Source organism: Nilaparvata lugens, chromosome 7 (genome assembly GCF_014356525.2).
Source record: "Nilaparvata lugens isolate BPH chromosome 7, ASM1435652v1, whole genome shotgun sequence".
Classification (NCBI taxonomy): domain Eukaryota; kingdom Metazoa; phylum Arthropoda; class Insecta; order Hemiptera; family Delphacidae; genus Nilaparvata; species Nilaparvata lugens.
In genome coordinates this window covers 45,762,461-45,782,765 of record NC_052510.1, presented here as the reverse complement: position 1 = coordinate 45,782,765, position 20,305 = coordinate 45,762,461, and the positions used below count along the sequence as shown (strand labels likewise).

General features: G+C 34.1%; 1 protein-coding gene across 3 annotated transcripts in view; it reads right to left on the bottom strand.

Moving 5' to 3' along the window:
- Positions 1–20,305, bottom strand: part of LOC111056931 — a 68,979-nt gene that overhangs the window by 29,320 nt on the left and 19,354 nt on the right. Inside the window, exon 1 of one of the 3 annotated variants that reach the window (XM_039432897.1) lies at positions 15,025–15,120. The exons of the other annotated variants lie outside the window; for them this stretch is intronic. The gene's annotated coding sequence lies outside the window, so the exon portion shown is untranslated. Of the gene's footprint in view, positions 1–15,024; positions 15,121–20,305 lie in introns of those variants that run through there. 3 annotated transcript variants of the gene reach the window in all.

Sequence of the window (20,305 nt, the reverse complement as noted above, 5' to 3'; positions counted from 1 at the left end):
TCAAAGAGCAATGACTAATGAGAGAATTGAGATCCTATGAAGTCTTGTTTGAATGTCAGCTCATTATGTGACATGAACTGGATGGAGTTTGTGAATAGTGTTTAGTAGGATGTATGTCGATCAACAATCGCTCAATGTAGCTTGTCCGTGTAATGGACCACCATCCTTGCTACGAAAAGGTTAATTAATCCTTTCAGATCAGCAACAAGATAATTCAATCGTTTCAAAGACGTGCAGCATAGCTGATGGCTAGGACAGCACACGACCACGACTATTGTTCATTTGCGTTCAGTGCTGTTCAATCGCTTCACTTTAAAAAGCTTTTGTAGTGCAATAATTGTAGCACACCATTACGAACTGTAAAACTACCACTCATTTTTCGCTATTTCTCCGTACTACCGCAATTGATATAGAATGATATCAGATGATAGAAGATAGATGTTCTATTCATCTGAAAGAGAATGGTGAAATACCAATAGTGGAACAACTTGGGTACAAATGAAGGATATAATTGATATAGAATGTATAGGTATGTGAGCTTATGGTATCTAGGAAGATAGATGTTCTATTCATCTGAAATAGAATAGTGAAATACTAATAATGCAACAATTTGGGTACAAATGAAGGATTTCCGAAAGGTGAAATGGTGGAAAGGGAACTTTTCTAGAACCTAAAGTGCTGTGAATATATGTTAGTGAGGCATCAAATACTAGTTAATTGTTATCACGATACTTCCCGAAGATTTCGAGTTTAGAGCTCTAGATGAATCCATGAACAAGACAAGAAACTGTATCAATATATAATATCAAATATATATATATATATATATATATATATATATATATATATATATATATATATATATATATATATATATATATATATATATATATATATATTTATATATTTCGAATAATTATCAAATATCTATCTACTTATAGTGACATAATTTTACTGAAAAAAATTAGGAAATTATTGTTCTTACACTCTATTACGAAATGGTAACTATTTTGCTATGCATTAAACTATCTGTATCCATGATACACATCACATGGATTAGAAATTGAAATTATTAAAAGTGGAGAAAAGAATTGATTGAGAGGAGTATTCATTTGAAATTAATTAGAAGAGAAGAGATCAATCCGAAAATTTTCTTTTGAGAAGTGAAGATTCATCTCATAATATTATATCAACAATCGAATAGATTAAAAATATCAATCAAATAAAGATATTAGGAATCTGTTCTTAAGCTACATAATGACATGATCCTAAAATAAAAACTAACAATATTGGATTTTTTTTAAACTCATTTCTTTTATCTACTGAATTTATTGAATCACAATGGGAGTTATCAAGTAGTTTGGATTTTTTTAGTTGCCTGCTGTATCAAAAGCGCATTTTTTAATACTTTTATTGTAGAATTTTACATTTTTGCACCTTGATTTTCTTTTGTTATAAAAGTTCTGGAATTGAGCGAAAATTAATAAAAAAGTGTAAGTGCAAATGTTGGAAAAGCTTATTAGGCATTCTTGAGAAGGGCTGTGCTTGTAGCCTACCCTACGCCTTAAACCCAACACGCTATTTACAGTACTGCATGATTCCTTCATAAAATAAGTACTGTACATGTGCCTGCCGTTTTGAGAATATTTGCTACATTGTTCCACTTTTCGGGAGAGGAAAAAAAGGCTTTCAGTCATATTTTTATTACTATCAGAAACATACTGGAGAGGTCCTCTATCTCCCTTGCTCTACCAGTCTTAGAATTCGTATTACTTTTTTTGAAAGAAGAAAACAAAACTGAGCTTTTGCACTATCCTATCTCTTCTAAGTCGCAACAATCTCATGATTCTTGCACATTGAAAATCCTCCAACATCACAAAGTAATCCATTTTATGTTGTGTATTCCATTTTTCTCAAGGTACCTGAAGAAATTGTTCAAACTACTCTACCGACAATCGGGGCTGTTGATCTATCTGGGAACATTTTACAAGTTCTCGTTTATTGCCGACAGTCAGAGCCGAGCCAGTAGATCAGATGCAAATATCCCACTTTCCCGGCAAACATCTACATCGCTCCAGACATTCTTGGTCATTTTTCACAGCCGCTGATAACGTTTAAAAAGCCATTCCAACGTGTTCAACTACGCCACTTACGCTGTTGTTTCGCCCGCAACATAATTCCTCTCAACAATGAATTATTGCACACTAGAAATAAACGAAATTTAGTACTTGGAGACGTTGATCGGTCGGAGTGTAGCAGGGCTCCTTTCACTCAGGGAGTGCAAGCCATAACTCAATCCTTACAACAAAGAACGATGGTAGCCTCTGAACCGGTTGCATGTGAGTGTGACAGAGAGAGAAAACAAGATTGCTGCTAGACCAAGATGCACTGTCACTGTCGCTCTCGTAGGCCGGCAACTTCCTTATAAGGAGTTGCATTAGAACTGTTACCTCACCAACAAACATGTAACCTGTTTCAGTCTCCCACTCTGTTTTTTATTTCTGTTCATCTCTTCTGCACATTTATCCTTCCTCTCCCGCGTTTCTCTGAAATTATCAAACTATATTATCTCTTCGCTACATCTCCGACGTTAAATTTATTTATTCATGTAGAGACAGATACTTTTCAACAGTTTTTCTACAAAGTGCATTCGCCGAAAGGGGAAAGGTTAATTGAAATAACTCTGAGCCGCTCGTTAGCGAATTTTATCTCTACTCATCTTCCACTGTCAATCAATGAATGTAACTATGACATGTTACATGAATATTATATCTTTTCTATGTTCCTCTAACAATCATCTCTGTCTACTCCTCGCAAGTTGGATGGGAATCAAAGAGGATGGGAATGTATTCCGGTTAACATCTGCAATCTCTGCTGTCCTCAATAACATTTACATTTATTTCAAATCCTGTTGTGAGTGGAGATATTTCATATTCATGCACTTATAATTGGTCATATTTCTTTATTTTGCAACACATCAGAGATGCCAAGCTACCAGGACTTGATTGAAGACGCTTTCCCAGAGTTTCAACCTCGATTCTAGATGATAAAAATAGGGTGTCATCCAAGGGAAAGTATCAAAATATGTAAGAACACAACCGATGCAGCTGATCTCTAGCTGATGCTATCTCTTCCCACTGCCATGACTGTATCATCAAAAATTAATTCAATATTATAAGCTTTAAATCGAAATAATGAACAGGCTTAAATCAAACTCATAAACCTACATCCTAGTTTCTTGGACCTGATATCATTTTATTCGTGAACTTGATTGATCAAGCTCACTTTATAAATAGAATTGAGTTACTCTAGCGTCAAGGAGATAGGAGATTCATAATAATCAAGGTAATTAAATTAGCTATAGAACATGAATGGGGTTTTGCATAGCTGAGATAGGGCCTCACAACGTTCTCATATATTTCAGTAAAGAAAATTAAGTTTTCATGTGATAAGAGAAAAATCAATTATTGAGTTTACTCAGACCAGCAGTCATAATCTAATCATTGCAGTCTGTGTGTGATTGATTTTGTATCTGATTGATTTTTTTTTATTGATATTGTATATTTTGTCAATTGGAAATTAGCTTGAACCAATCTTCCACATTCAAAACTTCCTTGAAATCTAAAAATTCATTTTTTTTCAATCAGGTTGCAAAAATATATCAATATTTCATTATGAGACGGTTGTCAATTCTTAGGATCGTTTTTTTCAGAGTTTCTTCTTAGTTGAACAAGATAATTTACAGCTAATCATGTAATCTAAAATCTTGGTCACACTTTTTCTTTCCGAAATCCTCCAGCTATGACCAATTAGGCTACATTGTGTTGAGTACCATGAAGGCCACTGATAATTTGTTGACGAAAATGCAGGAATTCTCTGGCGATTTCAATTTAGATTATGCAGCCATCAATAATAAGATGACTGACCAATATTACGTTATAGTACTCTAACGTATACTACTCGCTGAAGAAACAAGTTTTTCGACTCTTTCAACAACAGCAGTCAGCAAGACTGACACGGATCTTTTAAATATCACTTGTAAATCTACTTATGCAGACCTTTTGAAATATGTCAGCTATCAAACATTTGAAATTGACAACTTAAATTGCAATATCCATTGAAATTCATCAGGAAAAATACTTTGAATGAACTGATACATCTACATTCAATCTCATTAACCAACTACGAAGTCATTCAATAATCGAGTGGTAAGATAAATTTAAGGTGATACAATGTTATAATCTACAATAAATTCCTTTTGGTGTATTGTAAACTAGCAGGTAACCCGTGCTTCGCAAGGGTCTATTTTGAAACATAACAAACTGAAAACTTGACTTAATGAAATCTAGAAGAATTGAGAATAGACCTATAAAAATCCTCGGTCGATTAAGAATTTATATGCAACATTTCAAGAAAATCAGTCCAGTAGTTCAGACGTGATGATGCGTCAAATATAATTTCCCTATCCTTTACACGTGTATATGTGTATAAGCCAGTTCTTTCCTTCATTACAGTATAGAAGATGATAGATAGATGGATTATCAGTATCTTTGAATTAGAATAACTTTTGGAAGGTTTGAGATATCGATGTTCGGTTTTCACCATACTTTCACCATATTTTCTCTTGAAATCCTGTATCGGAATCATGTATCATATGACCACCTTCCAATTTAAAAAAATGAAAATGGATTCAAAATGGCGGTTCAAAAATGGTGGACAGAAATTTGGGTGTGACGGAAAACCTGTTTTTATTATTCGAATAGGATTCCCAATCATAACTATCTTCTAATTTTCCTTTTTGAAAAAATGTTCAGCTGCTTCACATTCACCATATTATTATACAGAGTTTGTGAAAATAAAAATATGATTATCAAAACAATACTATTATTAAAAATATTTATCAATACAATTATCAAAGAATATTATTGAGGTTGAGTTAAATCAGGTGGAAAGCAATAATAGAACAGCTGTTTTTTTATCATATGATTTGAATGTGAAATCGCCGTATGAAATCGTATGTCCCATAATTTGAACAAATTTTAACATTAATTATGAAAAATCTAAAAGGAAAATTGAAATTTGGACTTCGAGGTACACGAGATTGATATTTTTAGAATATATGGGCAAAATTTGGAGATCTAAATCATTTCCGTTTTTCCGGTATGCAATCCACAAGTTGACATGTTTTGATGCGAACAAACGAACACACGAACAAACACAACCCTACTCTCTCTTATTATATAGATGAAAATCAATAAAGATGGAATTATTACGAATGATTTATGATTGATTTATTGATCATTTTCATATTTATTGACTCTATTCAACAGAGATTCAAGCACAAGTTCCCAATAATTGCACACTCACATTCAATGAGGTGCCTTTTATTCGAATTTTTCACATGAATATCTCCAATAAATACAACTTGAAGAATATCAGTAACAGTGAAATTTACCATTCTCATAGCAAAAGAGAGGAATTCTATCATATGAAATAGCTTATCCATATACAATGAATTATGCAAATATACTATTTTTAAATCATACAATCTGATACAATCGATTGCAAAACATTGTAAAAATGTAGTAAATTATAAATAACATCTTGCAAAATGCAATGCTAAACTTTATTTCTCAACGGTTTCTTACTGGTAAGAAACTTTATTTCTTACCATTCTCATAGCAAAAGAGAGGAATTCTATCATGTGAAATAGCTTATCCATATACAATGAATTATGCAAATATACTATTTTCAAATCACACAATCTGATACAATCGATTGCAAAACATTGTAAAAATGTTGTAAATTATAAATAACATCTTGCAAAATGCAATGCTAAACTTTATTTCTTAACGGTTAAGTGCATTGAGCAAGGCGATTATCACATGCGATTTCCCTACATGGTGACAACAGAAGTAATAACTTCTGTGCATCGGTATGTGACTAAATATCGCGGATTATCAGGAAAGAGGTTGTTACAAATGACGTAATCTAAATGACAAGGACGATGTCTGTAGACACAATTATTGTCTGGAAGACGGTTTTGCAAACTTGTCCGAGTTGCCTAGTAGTGTAAACTTCCTCTCAGAATTGATTACAGGTTTAGATGAATCAGACATTAATAACGGTCAGTTTAAATTTAATAAACGACCAAGAATAACAGGTTAGCATCAGTCAGCGGATGAATTGGATCATCTTAGTAAGCTTGCTAAGAACAGACCAGTCACAAGTCAATTGACTTGTAAATCGGTTTTTGAACGTCGGTTTTGACAATAACTAATAATGACATAACACTTAAAACTAGAAAAGCCGCTTGAGATGAGTAAGATGATAATAGGTTTACACATAACATCATTTGGATAGGATAACTAAGAACTATAATTACTTGAATCACAAACTCAAAAAATTAAACTATCGTTATCAGATGATGATCTCATTCACAGCTTCACCAGTCGTTATCAGTACATGAAAGAGGCCCTGAGATTGATGCGACCTGAAATGCAGACCTGAACCAGCCCCAGCATGGTCACACCATATGATTATCATTACCAATAATAATTCCATTGTTTGTTCGACTATGTTTGTTTTTTATCATAGATGGATAAATGAATAATATATGAATGTATCAGAGAAACAACATCTGAATTCATCATTTGTACAAGAAATAATAGTACCCAAGAATATTCTAGTTGGCATTTATCCTGTAATCACCTGATTTTGAAGTATGAAACACTCACTAATACCAGAGACAAATAATCAATTAAATATCTTCAGTCAATGCTAATACTAGTAGTTCTGTGAACAGTGGAAATCGCGCAGTTATAACGACGTCCCAAACCATAAGCACATCCACACTGATAAACTAACTATTTATTCGATCAGATCATGCTTACACAAGATTTAATTATCATATAACGCTTTCCGGAATTTAGCGCGAGAAAACCAGAAGATATCTAGGCACCCAGACGAGCTGTTATAAGTTCTTTGCATCCTATTTAATAGTGCATAAAAATAATTGCATTCAATGAGGCATGCAATTTATAGTCTACACAGCTGCTAATTTTTTACCAAGTTATATTGAGATATTGAATTGCATGCAAATTATAGTCAACTCGACAGCTGATTTATGATGAATAATTCTATAGTCTGATTTTCACTCCAATATTGACGTATGAAGGAGGCTCCTTTTTCCTTTTATATTATCCTTGAAATGCAAAACTTCCAAAAACCTTGTATATACGTCGACGCGCAATTTAAAAAGGAACATACCTGTCAAATTTCATGAAAATCTATTTCCTCGGTTCGCTGTAAATGCGCAACATATAAACATTTAAACATTCAAACATTTACACATTAAAAAATTTAGAGAAATGCCAAACCGTCGACTTTAATCTTAGACCTCACTTCGCTCGGTCAATAAAACAATACTTAATGGAGGAATATATTTGAATAAGTATCAAACGAAATTTCAAAATGAACTCTGTCTGACGACCGTTAAAGAGATGACAATAAAAAATATATCATTATAATAATACTTTATATAAATATCAATTGTGAGTCGGAACAGGCTCCGTAAACCACCCCAAAGATTTCTGCCACTGCAAATATTGACAACTGAATGAACAACTACAATTCGCTGACAGCGTGTGGAGAAAATTCGCTGACAGCTTATAGTTCATATTTTTGGATTTCGTTTAATAATCATTTTGAGTATAATACATGTTTCAACTTATGAATAAGCCAATCTACAGATAACTTGATAGAAGATTGATTTGATTGAAATAATATATTATCTCAATAATTTCTACAAATCTCTCTTCATATTTGAATGCTACTAAAATATTGGATCGTTCCAAGCCTTCTCCCCGTTTAAAGACTTTTACTGTGCTGAGTAGAGCAATCATATTATAGCTTATTAAATCACTTGAAGGTATGATAACTTGATTTTTGAACAATTCATACTTTTCAAACTTTGAAAACTCGAACATAAAAAAGATAAAAAATATCGACTGAAGACATGTTTTTCACTAGTGGTACTAAAGACGATTTCTTTACTTGTATCTTAGTGTGAAAAGCATCACATAAATTCTGTATCAATACAATGATATTGAATATTAATCTCCGCTGGCTGCAAAGCAGAATTTCGAATATGTGGGTGTTTGATATTATTTTTTAAGCATGTCAAGTACGAGAACTTCGGCATATGAATACAAGCAAAACAATTTTGTTCAACAGTTTGACAACTCCGAAAACATCGTACTTTGACTAAGGAACAACTTATCTGCTGAAGTAATAGCTAGCATTTGTCCGTGACACAGATCCAGCGCACCGTATATCTTTCTTACTTCAAATGAACGCTTAGAAAGCTCATTTTTGACATGGTCAAGGTTTGGGAGAGACGTGATTCCACGATTCTGTTCACACTCAACTCGAAAATAACAGGTTGTATGCCGACACCAACATGCAAAATTGTTGGATTGTATGCATTCCTTCAACGAAAAATAATAATATGGGAGCATAGCAAAGAAAAATGTTCTTGTTTCGAAAGATATGGAAACCTACGAGTCGACAACTCATCAATTTTCTCTGGATCCTATATAATGGCTCAAATCAAATAATACTAGTAGTTCTGTGAACAGTAGACCTCACGCAGTATTCTCATCCACAAGTACCTGATTGAAACTATAGACCTTATGGAAATACAGCAATAGACTGGCTTCTCCACACATCTGTGTAATCACTTGTCAGCTGATTTATGATGAATAATTACATAGTCTGATTTTTACTTTCCTTGCCCTATTACCATAGATAGGTAAGGAAAGTATTGCTTTCCGAAAAAAATTAAGGTACCCCAATTTCTAAATTTCTATACGTTGCAAGGTCCCCTGAGTCCAAAAAAGTGGTTCTTGAGTATTGGTCTGTATGTGTGTGTGTGTGTGTGTGTGTATGTGCGTCTGTGTACACGATATCTCATCTCCCAATAAACGGAATGACTTGAAATTTGGAACTTAAGGTCCTTACACTATAAGGATCCGACACGAACAATTTCGATCAAATGCGATTCAAGATGGCGGCTAAAATGGCGAAAATGTTGTCAAAAACAGGGGTTTTCGCGATTTTCTCGAAAACAGCTCTAACGATTTTGATTAAAGTTATACCTAGAATAGTCATCGATAAGCTCTATCAACTGCCACAAGTCCCATATCTGTAAAACTTTCAGGAGCTCCGCCCCATCTATGCAAAGTTTGATTTTAGATTCTCATTTATCAGGCTTCAGATACAATTTAAACAAAAAAATTAGAGTGGAAAAGATTGAGCATGACAATCTCTACAAGTAATGTTCAGTAACATTTTCACCTAAAATTAAAAATAAGCTCGAATTTCGAGAAAATGTGATTATCCAATTATTGCAAACTGTTGGCAACTGTTGATTCCATTAAATGATTCACTATGAAGAGATAGCAGACCTCGTGTGTCTCCAGCGTTATTGCCCTGTCACCAGCTGGCTCAAATCTTTGAATAGTAGACTTGAGATGCGCGGGAACACTAGCGTCAGGTGATCAATTTTCATAACGGCAAGGAAAGTTGTGTGAGTGCGCCACACCAGATTTTTACTCTAATATTGGCGTATGAAGGAGGCTCCTTTTTTCTTTTATATTATCCTTGAAATGCAAAATTTCCAAAAACCTTGTAAACGTCGACGCGCAATTAAAAAAGGATCATACCTGTCAAATTTCATGAAAATCGATTACCGCGTTTCGCCGTAAATGCGCAACATATAAACATTAAGAGAAATGCCAAACCGTCGACTTGAATCTTAGACCTCACTTCGCTCGGTCAACTAATCAATTAATTCACAATGCACATAGATCTCCCAACATGTACATAATTCTCCCAAAGATCGGTGATATAATATCTCGATTCATTTATTTATTTTATTTGTTTATACAATCACAAATCACATGAATATTTTCGGGAAAGAACAAAAGCCAAAACCCAAAACTATTCGTTTCCCAAACTTTGATAAATAATAACATGTCCGAAAAAAATGTTATGTTCTTACCGTGGAAAGTAATTTATTTAATCATTTACAATGTAACTTGATTGGAATGACAGAACAAAATCAATAATTCACTACTTTATGTACGGTAAGTTTCGAGATTCATGATCAACTCCTCACTTGATAAAAGAGGTACCGACGCAGGCAGGATTATAATCTATTTTTCCCAACTCGAGCTTATGATATAATTCTAGAATAAAACTCCAGAATGATAATGTAAGACTGTGTAGGTAAAAGATATGATATTACTGAAGATCTTGAGATGTACGAGTTTATGATTCCTCACATAAAGACTTGATGGCTTTGACATTTCAAAGTCGACTTATCGATATTTTATAAACTACATTATTTGAAACTCATTGATCCAAGAGTGATTAATTTTTATCTCGATTCAAAAATATTTCCTCTCAATGAGACTCATACTGACACAAAGAAAAAGTAACGCAGCATCATATTTAATGAGCTGTACTCCAGGAAACCCGACAGAGATATGGTTCTATTGTTTTGCAACAGAGTGATAGACGCGTCTCCACTCACCTCAATCTGTCAGCATAGGTCGAATGGGAAGCAGTGATGTCATTTGCAATGAATGCTGCCAGTTTGAAGTGAGTCTGACTAGAGTGAATATGGTGTGTGTGCAAGAAGTGTCCTCCAAATAAGTTACGCGGTCCGCTGGAGCGTTCGTAAAGAAAAGCCAAATGTTCCTATTATCAGCGAAACAAACAATACGATAATACAAAGGAAACGAATTTATTACTGTCAATCTCCTGCATTTATGTAACTTTTCCAATCCCATATCCGCAGCACTAATCGTTGTGTGGAGAGAGAGAGAGAGAAATGGAATGAATGGAGGAAGAACGAGAGAAGGTGATGAAAGGTGGTCGAGATTTTAGCGCCAGGGAAAGGTGGAGGATTAGTAGAGGAGGAGGAGAAGGAGGAGGAGGAGGAGGAGGAGGAGGAGGAGGAGGAGGAGGAGCAGGAAGAATACGAGGAGGGAGATACAGACCGATTGCTTTGAGATTTGTAAAACGTTGTGTTCTGATTCCCGAAGAATGGTGTCGAATGTTGCAATTGACTAGTAGGTGGTTTTATGAGCAGGTGCTATATCTTCACTCTTCACTTGTTTGACAGACTCACTACTTGACCCACAGGATATTCCACCGCTTGTACATTCTACTATGTCCTAGATTGCCCAATTCAGTCGACCAAGCACGTTATTTAGTATTTTCTTATTTGCTTTGCGAATTAGCATGTGTTGTCGTCATCTTTCATTATAATGTTCATCATCTTATTCCATCGATTATCATAGATAGCTCTCATCACATTTTATAAGTAGGCCTATAATTTACAGCTCAGCAAATCTTGTTTCTTATGGAGTTGACTTGACTCCCGGTGAGTAAGCTATTGTTGGAGACATATTTATTATTTTTACTTTTTTCATACTAGTTTATTTTTATTATTTAAGTTAATAATGTTTTTACCTTGTTAATTATACTTCGATTATCTGATCACACTACTGAATACGTGATCAGTATAATTTCCAAGATACTATTTGATTTCTACTTTTGTAATTTGTTATTTGAGGAGGAAATAAGTTCATTTATTATTCATTTAGACATAGTCTAGCTACACATACACACACACATCGATTTTTGTTCGTACGATATTTTGCTGTCCTTATGAATTCTATCAGATTAAACAGATGATTTCAAACAGATGATGTTTGTCAAGTTCCGTTTAATCTGATAGAATTCATAAGGACAGCAAAATATCGTACGAACAAAAATCGATGTGTGTGTAACTGGCTATATCTCAGTTATCAGCAATAAACATTCCTATCAGAAGAAACTATGAAATTGAAGATAATTTTCGAATCTGAACTCTCCTAGATCAGTCGTTAGATCAACCCTTATATTGCATTTTTAACATTGAATACAGGGCAATAATACATCTCAGGGCAATTTTAACATCTCAGGGCAATAATATGAAATTCATGTAGAGTGGCTGGATTAGTAGTCCACACCTCCAAAACAAAGGAGCTATCTGATTGGTGAATGGGTAGAGTAGTCGCCATTTCACCTCATAACTAATAGGAACCAAGCAGTTTCAGATTTCCACGTGCAAGTCATTCTCCAACAGAATTTCTCGTTTAAGAATTTATCGAACACTATAGCTGTTACATTAGTATAGCCACTCCCAGATTTTTTGGTGTCGAGTTAGTTCTGCCTTACCCAGCTAGAATACATTTTTCTCCTAATTTCACAATTTGGACAAACCAGCATTATAATTGAAAAATTACAATTATAATTATGAAGTTGGATCGTAATTTTATTTTTAAGTACTGTGAATAACATAATAGGCCTGCTACAGATCTCTTAAATAAGATTTAGGAGAGTAAGTCTCACCAGTGTCGGGGCGGTAAAAATATTGGACCTAGGGGCGCCTAATCTCTAAATCCAGCCCTGCAATTGAAACCCGGTTATTCGCACATAGAACTTGCCAATTTTAGAAATAATTTTGATTTTGAGAGTTTCAAATAGCATTTTTTTCTAAACCACAAACTATAGATTTATTCGATTCAAAAGACTACAGACTACAGTGAGAAAAAGACTAATCAAGAGTCACAACAATATATACAATGCTATTAGAAATATTGCAAATAACTCCAGGTACTACTGATACTAATCCTCTCATACTGTACCTGCAATTTGTACGAAAATTATTGTTTGTCTTCAATTTAACGCTTGAAAATCCTCAAATTCGAAGAAAACTCCAATGTCGGAAAGATGAAATGGAGCCGTTACTGTTCGAAATGGAAGTTTATAGTAGTTATAAATGTGAACCGGCCTACCGCAACGGCTATAATTTGTGGTCAGAGTGCCATAATCGCCGCAAATCATATTGAAACTAGCTCCAGCATCAATTTGGAGCCAGAAAAAATGAAATAACACTGGCGTCTATTACCGGTGCCAAGAGGTTATGAGTGATTCTTAGTGGATCGGCGGCCGGCGTAATTCGTGGTTGAATCACCACAACCATCATCATGATTCTCTGTTTTCTGAAAACAAAAAACACAACTCCGCATTTGCCTTTAACTAAGCTGTGTTATCAACCAATCTCATCAAGAAGGAAATACGGTTGTTATAGACTGCAATAGACAGGTGTAACTCAGGGTTCATGAGGAATGATGACCACTAGATTAGACATACAGTAGTTGAAAGTGGAGTAGTTACCCACCTCTCAACCATTATTGAGTGATATTAGCGTTGTTATGTGCATGCACCACTAACAATAAACACCGATATTACTGTGCATTAGAGATCGTAACACGATTTGATTGTGCAATAATTTGGTTTTGCTTCCTTTGTAATGCAGGTAATAATAAAAAATGGAATCATCTCCATAAAGAAGTCTTGCTAGGACACCTGCTGCAATCGCATTTAGATCTGGAGGCGTGGTTTGGAGAATTATACGAAGATATGTTAAATTTTTGCTGGAATTATAACTGTGAAGTATTGTACTCATAATCATTAATGTGTCTTCCTAGTTACTGAGTTAAAGATGATAAGATGTACGTAATAACATTGCTATTGGTCTCTGTTTTATAATCTCACTAATCACATCGCCTCATTTAGTGAATTCGGATGTCTTTTGTTGGTAGGGAGTCCCTTGCGGAAAGGTCTCACCTCGCCTGCATTTATATATAATTCAAGCCGTCAATGGGCCTTACAATTGTCATACATCAGCCGGGAAGACACTTTGATTATTTCCACTCAAAAGTTCTCAAAAATTATTTCCACTCAAAAAATTTTTCATTACAGTGAATTGTGTTAAAAATAATTGTGTTAATGAATAAGAAATATATTCCCATAATATGACACATTTTACTTTTGCATTTGTAGGATGAGTTCAGTTTTCAAAATGAAAGTTAAGAGACCTTTCAATCTAAACAGCCTCTAGTTCTCTACAATTTGTGAAATTCTACAATCTGTGCATTGGACATGCAGTGCCTTCCACACTAGATATTTTGAAATCGGGATGCTTCACTGATAACCAGGCAGGCCAATATTTTTTCATTTTTGATCCATTACAGTAGTACTATAATCTTTCAAGTTTATGATTCGACGTAGATTTGTAAGAAATTAATTCTTAGTACCGTCGAATACTATTAATTTGCATAGTCCTGATCATGGAAAAGAAAGCATGAAGATCATGGAGCTAAGGGAAAAAATCCGGGTGAATTCTTCTACAACATAATGTTCTGCTGTCAACACCAAAGTAGTAATCAATGGTACAACATTGGTGGCAAAGAGATATACAGTTGGAAACAGCAGCTTGAGTTCCACCAGTGAGACAGCATTTTTTTGTTCGCATGCAACCAAATCGGCTTTAAACGCTTCGTAAGATGAGTCATAGCTCAGGCCCGTATTTGGAAGGAGGTTTGGCCAATTGTTTCAAGTCTTGTTCGGTCAGCCTGCTTCTCAAGCTAAACGTGAAAATCACCGTATTACTCCTGCACAGTATCTCCCTCTCTGTTCATCAGATACTCACTCTCTCGCTCACTCAAATAGAAACTAATCCAATCTGTCTCTGTCTTGATTTTACGCCTCAATGATTCCAGGACTAAGACGTGGGTGTTTTATCTGGACTCTTTAGTCAAGTCTTCAATTTGTACGGTTTTTGTCTGTAATGGACCAAGGCCTAATTTTTTCGGAGTGAATTGAATGTTTTGACAAAAATAAATCATTCAATTGTACTCCTTTCGAAGATCAGCTTAGAGCTACCAAAAAGCTTTCTTGTGATCTATTTCTATTTAGTAATCACTGATTATTGATAAATATTTTATTATTTATTTACAGAATCATACAAATGATCTTCAATGATCTTCAACTATGTTGAAACTTCAATGGAATATAGTATAAAATATCGACATTTCATCTGTACGATCAAATGAACATTGTTACCTGAATATAGATGAGCAATTTCCTCATCACGATTTAGCTCTTCAAGAATCTTTGAGAGTCTTGCTCTCTCTAGAGTCGAGAGATTGAAATATGGAACATACCTGAAAGAATAGAATGAAAAAAATATTAGTTAGTAAAAAATATTAGTTTTGTCACTTTTTCTCAATGTTTTCATGTGCATCATTTTGTCACGATAAATGAATGAATATCATAGTACTGTGAAATATAATGTTGGATAATTGAAGACCTTAGCATCGAATAATGAAGGCCTTAGTATGCAATAATATAGAACAACTACTAAAATCATGCTCAATTATAAATTCATAAGTCGAAAATACTGAATTCATCAGTATTACATAAGGGAAGTTCTATTACTATTCTAGTACTATTTTCTCTCTGATGAAGCTGAAGAAATACAACTTTAAAATAAACAATTTTTCCTCTTTTTGCACCCATTTTACTCACCAAACGATCATTTGTCTACTCACTGTATCGCTTATAATACACTGACCTTCAGCTTATTCCACCATCTATTTCCGAAAGTAATCATTATTTCTCTGGAAAATACTACATTCACATTCTAGTGCAACTAGACTCATTCAATCCATCTATTCATAGGAGAACCAATAAATAATGTTAATTATTGGCTAGCGTGAGAAACATTCACGTTTGCCCTGGATTAAACCAGCATTCTTTGATGCAGGATCATTCCATAATAATTTTTCATGAAACCGGTCTCCAAACTATTGAATCACACAAATCGGTCCAGTGAGATCACTTTAAACGGTCAGCATTCCTTGAAAATAATATCAATGCTGCCCATTATATATTGATGCTGATAGTATAAAGTGGATTTCAGTGTAATAATTGCAGCCGTAATATTTATTGCATCCTGTTAGTTTTCAGTATTACTGTAATAACAACAACTTGTTACACGCTATAGCATGTTAATGACGCGCTGATTAATTCTATAGGAATATTGAGAGTTGGCGAACGAACAAATCGGTTAAAAGGCTTTCAAACGACCCTGGGTGCTGTTCAATGCAATGTACATAGTTTAGCACAGCTGCTGTAGAGGCAAAGTCGTCTCTCACGTAATCGACTGACTCTATGAAGCTAAAGCTGGAGCTGAGTGGTGCTGTTTGTCCTCGAAATACCGGAATGGGAGTTGTCGGCAGCTATAGTATAGTAAGTAAGCCCCCAAGTGGAACAAGTGAAAGTTTGTCTTGATTACTCGCACTCTCGTTCGTTCGGTCTCATGCTGCGCCGCTCAGTTGCTCCAACTGTGGATGATAAGTGACGACTTCATTTGAAAAAAGATGATGTACTAAGCAGGAAAAGCACCGCTGGTGCCGGTTCATTGAAGAACCTGAAAAGATGTAATGGACTCGAAACAGAAATCTACTCGAAATCTAATTTGTTCTTTGTTTTGACTTTCTTTAATTTCTTTCCTGGTTTCGTGGAGGGATACAGGAAGAGCACTTCTAGTTTGAATTCTTCAAATAACATGAAATGGTACTTGCTTTACTTACAATTTACACCTCTACTTCAATCTAACCTTCTCTTCTCTTCACCACTACTGCATTCACATTCAAGGGGAATCATGGAGCCGAACAGACTGTTTTCAATAACCCGAAATCATATTTAAATTCTATAGAATTCAAAGCAATATTTCCCATCCTCATGCTATCATGTGTTATAATTTCATTATCAAAAAAAAGCTTTTTTCATTATCTAGGCCGGGTTGCACGAGAGCCTGTTATATTTGAATCATGATTTGATGTCATAAGAGCCAATCAGAGAAGATTTTTTCACGAAAAAGGATTCTCTGATTGGTTCTCATGCTATTTAATCACAATTAAAATTAAACAGGCTTTTGTGCGGCTAGAACCTGCAATTGAATAATAATGATTCACAAATTTCAACTTCACCCTCCTCAATAATAGTGAATATTTTTCGATACTTCAAAATTGATTGATTCTTCAATAATGAGATTGCATTAATTGTTGTTTTCGTGAACAGTGATTGTTTTTACATCATTATGTTTAGATCCGAAGGTGAGTACTTTCTTTGAGATAAGGCCTTAGAACTTCCATGAGTTAATTGATTCTTCGTTGCCAAGATCTACCTCATCAGAGGTTATTAACACCTCAGGTAAAAACAACTCACCAAGTAGAACCCTTCAAACGAAGTAATGTATGAGGACGGGGTCATTAACTTCAAGTCAACTATAAAGTACCAATCGTCAATGAGTGGATAAATGGAAAGAAAGAATGCAGTAGCACTGAAGACGTTTTTTCAATTTTCAAGTCTTGTGAAACATCATAACACCTCATTAAAAGTGACAAGGTAGGTGGTTCGCGATCATCAAGTGAGATGGACAAGGTGAGACTGAGAAGGCAGGCAGAGATGCGGAAATACAACGAATGAATGGTTGTCTTCAGGTGTTGGTGAGCTGTGTTAAAAGCTCGAGCCCCCATTGTGGGCAACTGTAACGGTGCGGGTTGTTATTATCTCACAAAACTACAGACAGCTTAATTAGACTTGAGCGCGAGCATCGAGTTCACACAACGCACAACAACCAGAAGTGTTCAGTTTTACAAAGCTGAACTCCACTTCAAAACAATGAAGGTGTGAAAATACAGATTAATAAAAACAATATAAAACTTTTAGTACCCTTTTATTGAAACATTAAAAAAATTGAAACATTTTAACGACTAGTTTCTACCTACTTTAGCCATTTTCAAGTTGAAATAAAAAAACATATTTTTTAAATGTTTTAATAAAAGGGTACAGCAAGTTTTATATTGTTTTTATTAATTTGTATAAAGTAGCCCATATAAGTGAAGTTATTTTTGTAAGACAGCTCTTAAAAATGGCCAGACCTCTTAATACAAAGTTTTAGTGAATAGTCAATAATGCTAACCATTAGGTAGAGCAACAAGGTATGTATGATAGCAACAAGGAGCCAGGTTCTCAATTCCTCACACAAATGTTTCGGTATGAGAGAGCTTCTTCAATGGAGAGTTACTGACTGATATGTTCTATCACATACACGAATGTCTGAATCAGTGGTTCTATGAACTAGGAGCTACTCGTATTTTTAGATTAAAATATTCATAAAAAAGAGATAACATTTTTATGTTTATTCACTTTTTTATTCACAATTTCATTTCCTGCTATACGGAATAAATCTATAACAGAATATACTCTACATATTCTCGTCATAGTGATACATCTCTGATTTGATTGCATTAATAATATATATGAGAATTAACTATTTTTTCGCCACACTTGGATGTAATGAGCTGGTTTACGTGCGTCATATAGAGGCCGAAAGTGATTGTTTTCCGACCAGGCCGGTAAAACTTTACGGCCCTAGGGCTGTAAAATGACCTTGAATAACAGCTGATCGTGTCCGATCTCACAAATCATAGAGAGATAATCTCATAACGACTGTAATAATCTATATAATTATGTATCGTGAATCGCGGTATTATGTCAATAATATATTTCATAAATTACTGTTTCATAATTTAATATTTATAAATAGCCTCAACATATATAATGTTGGCTGCATTGTCCATTGTCAGAAAGGTGCGTATCGCTAGTATTTAAAAGTGAAGAATCGAATTTGAAATCAAAGTACAATAATTGTATCAATATTTAAAATTAATAATAATTATTAACAATTATTGTTTCTTTTTATTATCGAATTCCACTTCTTAATGCAATACAATCAACAATAATAATAAGAAAATACAGCAGAGTTCTGAAGTTTAAGGTAAGCCTACTGGTGAAACTCATCCTTGACTGAAAATTCCTAGTAATTTTTCCGAAATTCATTATTAAAACTGTTAGATAATATATTTCTTCAATATTAAACCATATAGAGAAAACATTAGGCCCACTCAAGATTGAATCTTCGAATGTTTTCTCTATGATTTAACTATTTTCAGAGCAATATTTTGTTGTGAAAATGCCGGCAAACCGGCTTCAAATTTTCCGCTATACACTATATTATAGTAGTAGCCTAGATACGTTACCTGACTTAATTCAGAGTGAAAATTTTATTGTGAGACAGATAATATATTAATTTTAATAATATAAGTCATGAGCCAAAGTCTGTTGTACGCTTTTTAGGAGTGGAGTAAACTTTAGAAGTCTAGTTCACAGTACAGTATTACGTGTCTGCTTAGTCTTATGAGTCAGGCCCCTATGTTCAACAATACGCGATGGCCGAGAGCGTAAAGGTGTAATACATCAGTACTCATAAATCGGTGATTAAACATGATCAAGGTTCGAATCTCGGTCAATGACATTTTTTTGTCGATGAATTTCGACTTTTATTAGCTATTTTTTATATTAGTTACCGTACTTACTTTTTTTTTTAATTTCAATCAATTTTTTAGATATATTTTGAGTAATTTGAGACAAAACTGTGAAACATACAATTATATTAATTTTTTTTCATCACATTATTTCAAAATAGTAATGAAAATTCTATTCATCCATTTATCCATGAGATATTGCACCGGGCGCAAAGCACTTTTATCTGGTAAATGGATTTCATCCGATAAATGGATGAATTATTATTTATTTTGGAAGTATTATTTATAATACTGTATTATAAGGCCAGATTGCACAAAAGTCTGTTAAATATTTGAGATTAAATGACATGAGAACCAATCAGAATAGACTGTAAATACAAACAATTTGAATGTACATTTGACCTCTCAGAAAAAAGTAGTAGAATCTGCCAGAGGATTCATGTTCTCAAACAATCATAACTGCACATTCGACTTCTATTTAAATAATAAAGAATAATATAATAGAGATTTGTTGTATAAGAAGTATAATTTATTTTACGTGAAAAACAAAGAATTAACTGTCAATAATGCTTATTTTTTATAATTTAATATGTATTTATGTATCTAGTATAATTAAATAGGTATTTAAACTATCAATAAATGATCATTTCTATAACTTGATATGAATTATTTTGTAGTTTTGATACCGAACAATAGAATACGATGATACTATCATAACCTCATTAACATTGTATGATTTATAGTAGCATAACCTTGAAATTTTGCTTTCAAAATTGCCAACTCAACATTATTATTTTTTTTTTTTTTTTTGTGGCGAAAAATAGCGTTCGCAACACGGGCAAAAATGTTTTTCCGGCTCTCGAACGCTTCAAGTTCTCGACTTCGTCTCGAACTTGAAAACCGCGATCTCGAGCCGGAAAACGTACATTTTCGACCCTAGGTGCGAAATA